Below are 3,573 nucleotides of genomic sequence, written 5' to 3' on the forward strand. Positions count from 1 at the left end.
TATCAATACGCAGGTCGCTTCAACCACTGTGTTTGTAAGTTTCAGTAAGGTGGTAAGGGCAGAAGCCAGGGCACGGCGGGTTAGTGAATCAGCTGAGAGGGAGCAGAAACAATGACTGTGCTTCCCTGAGATGTGAAGTGGAGGTGCCATGTTCAGGATGAACAAGAAGGGGAGAGATTCCTTCTCAGGTGGGTATTCAGAAGCTGGGAATTAGTCACCTCGCAGATTTCGCTTCTTTCTTAAAGACTAATTTGACTAGTTACTCTAATTTTTGTAGAGGAGTTAGTTCTTGAGCCTATTTATGGGAGATTCAGCTGCTTTAGGAAATGCCATCCTTGTACTGATCTCACCACTTCCTCTTACAAAAGGACAGACTTGGGTTACAACTCGTTTGTGTTCTACTCTAACCACCAGGATTCAAGTGAGGGCCAGGGGTGTTGTCCGGAGCCTGGAAACAGGAGGAAAAAGTGATTAAAATAAACACAAAGCTTGTTTACATATTCACAGGAAACTTCCCACGACCTATTAAAATGGAAACAAAGAGATCAGATTCAAGAAAGGGAGGCAAAAGTTGAATTTCTCTTACTCCATGGAGGCCAATTTTCTTTACAGTAAAAAGCCCTGCGAAAGGAAATTAGCCAAATGCACTACTGTTTTCTCTGGCTGCCAGCTTTTCAGCATCCGGTCACATTGCTGCGCTGATTTTCCCCCTTATTACAGGCAGGCGGGAGCTTGAAATTCCCCGCTGAAGCAGAGGGCATCCGGGCAGATGCGTATCGTGGGCAATTGCAGTGTGACTCACACGGGGAGGCTGGGGATCTTGGGAGTTGAACTGAGGACAAAAGGGGAGGGATTTCCCTTCCCTGGACTGGTCTCCGGGTCTCTTTACACACCCCGTTCATCACGTAAGCTTACTGCTTGGCTACAGAGTGCCCCGCGGAGAGAGATTATGAGGCCGTAGGGAAAGTTAGTGCTTGTTGCTTTTTTCCTTTCCTAACTTCTTTGACTTTGTGCTTTACTGTGCTCTTCCTGTTGTTTTTTCCCTGAAGCTCCCCAACCTTAGTTGTGAGCTTATAAGAAATTTTATAGGTAAGATTGGTGACGATGATGCCACTACTTATAATATAAAGAGTAATTATTACTGAGGAGTCCCAAGAAATATGTGGATCTTAATCTTCAGAATACTCGTTAGGAGACAGCAGGAGATATTATTCGGATTCAGACTGACATCCAATTACAGGAAAAGCTGGGGAGGCGGCTTCCCCCTTACTTCCCTCCTTTCCCTTTTCCTCCCCTTTCTCCCTTTTGCCCCTCCCTTTCTTTTCCATTCTTACTCTTCTTAACACTACCAGGTCTGCCCTGATCACCTGCTTTTCTCACAGGGCTTTTTATGAGATTATGCAACACATAGGAAACTATTTTAAATTTCATAAAATCCGATGGCATTGTTTTATGATTATGATGCTCACTCTTGTGCTCTTTTGGAATGAAGATCAAAGATGGTATCACTGATGGAAACACAGCACTGACAGGTGAATATTTCTTTCTTTTACCCTGCACGTGAAACCGAAGGAGAACGAGTAGTGGATATTGATTGTTAACCAGTTGTTGATGACAGCGGTCATTCTTCTGCCCCAGTTCTACCTGTATCAGGCCGTGTGTGTGTGAGTGTGTGTGTGTGTGTGTGTGTGTGTGTGTGTCTAGATCTACATTTATATTTCTATCTATCACAGATTTTTTTGATTCTTAGTCATAAATTACATTGGGTTCCTCAAACTGTTTACTGATTCGTTGAGGCCACCACCACCACTTGAAGAGTAACTGTGACCTTCCTTTTTGGTCTCATCTTCCTTTTCTAACAATTCTCAGTGCACTTACAAAAAGATCAGCTCCTGCCCTGCTTCTGACAGAACAAATGGGCTGGTCTGTTTCTCTCGAGTCCAGAACTCCTGGAGCATCTCTGGAGCTTCCCTCAGTTTCTGAGATCATAGTTACTTTTCCTTTATTTCTGAACATTCAATGAGGAAGGCATTAATCCTTCAGCACATGATACAATATACTTTTAGGATACTAGGTGCCATCAAGTACCAGATTCAAAGCTGATTAGTTAATACACAAGAGGGCTTCTGGAAGATGCTGGGACTGTTCACGCGGACATATGGGCCATCCACGGCAGCTCACATCTCAGGACCACGTGGAAGTCTGGCACATACTTGTCAGGTGAACACTGTTGGCCTGTTATTCTTGTGAGATATTCTATTATCTCGTATGGCTGAGATGCTTGCTTCTTGCTTCCAGGACATTATTTGGGGATTTTTTTTTTTTTTTTTTGGTTGGGGAGAGGGAGGCAATTAGGCTTGTTTGTTTATTTATTAACCGAGGCATCTCGTGCATGCTAAGAACGCACTCTACCACTGAGCTACACCCTTCCCCAAGGGACATTATTGAGTTGGTTAAATCTTTAAATGGGCAGGGAAGATAAAAATGAAGCAGAACCTTCTTCTGACGAGCACTCTTTGCCTCCTCTAGGTAGTTCTATCTTCCCTAGGTTGACAGGATGGGATTTTCTTCTGCCAGATCCCCATTTATTCTCTCTCCCACCCCCACAAGAGCGTAATAACACACCAAAACCATCACATTCCAGGTGCTCAGTCTTAACTGAAGTCTGCAGGATGTACAGTCTTTGGGGGGACCAAGCACGACAAGAGGCTGTTGGCACTTCAGCGGCGACAATGCCTATAGATGGAAATGGAAAAGAAGGTCTGCATGATCTCTGGGGCTTTGCAGACTTGTGACTGTGTAATAACAAGATTACTCCTCCCAACTGCACCCCTCCCTGCAGGACCCACTGTCCCTGCAGGTACTGCTAGATGGCCCAGGTATAGCAAAGAAACTGACTTGTTAACCATGGACAGCACTCTGCTCCCTAACACATGGGCTTCTGGTTTGGTAATCTCACTGGCTGCTGAATTTTCTCAGTGGAATCACTTTTCTTCGGATGGAAGTTAAAAAACTCCTTTGGGACAGAAGAGTTGCTTCTTGTTTGATGTCAGAGAGGAAAAAGGACTCCCTCTCCCTCAAGTGGAGAAAGACCATGACACACACCCTGGGACTCTATCGCCCCCTCCCAGACCTACAAGACAGCTCGAGGTTTTATTGTTCATCACTTCATCCTCAGTGTTGTATAGATCACAATATCACCTTGACAGAAGCCCTGAAGGTGTTTAAAGTTACCAAGGGTAGATGATTTTATCAAGCTGGAACCTAACCATGGCCCTCTTGGCTATACAGCAGAATTTTGTTCAAGGGGTTTTAGTTTTATTGCTGAAGTGATGTTGCATGAAGATATCAACTTTTAAGTAATACTCCATTCATCTTTTAAATTTAGCTCAAGACCAGTAGATGTTCAAAATGAGGCATAGAGCTAAAGTCTTTATTTCTAGGAGAGTGGCTACAGATGCTAATTGAAATTTATGGAGAAAGACAATGGCCCGTGGCAAACTAAGCAGAGCATTTGGGAGGCCACTGGTATTCTGGGAGGATGCGTCCTAATTAAGCTGTACACCTCCCTCT

The 3,573-nt window shown here is 44.2% G+C and overlaps 1 long non-coding RNA gene across 1 annotated transcript; it reads left to right on the top strand.

Annotated features, from left to right (window-relative positions):
- Positions 1–883: 883 nt before the first annotated feature.
- Positions 884–2,904, top strand: LOC135322111 (uncharacterized). Its single transcript, XR_010382419.1, has 3 exons — positions 884–905; positions 1,493–1,532; positions 2,067–2,904. It is a non-coding gene; the product is annotated as an uncharacterized LOC135322111 (long non-coding RNA).
- The last annotated feature ends 669 nt before the right edge of the window (positions 2,905–3,573 follow it).

Source organism: Camelus dromedarius, chromosome 1, assembly GCF_036321535.1.
Source record: "Camelus dromedarius isolate mCamDro1 chromosome 1, mCamDro1.pat, whole genome shotgun sequence".
Taxonomy (NCBI): Eukaryota; Metazoa; Chordata; class Mammalia; order Artiodactyla; family Camelidae; genus Camelus; species Camelus dromedarius.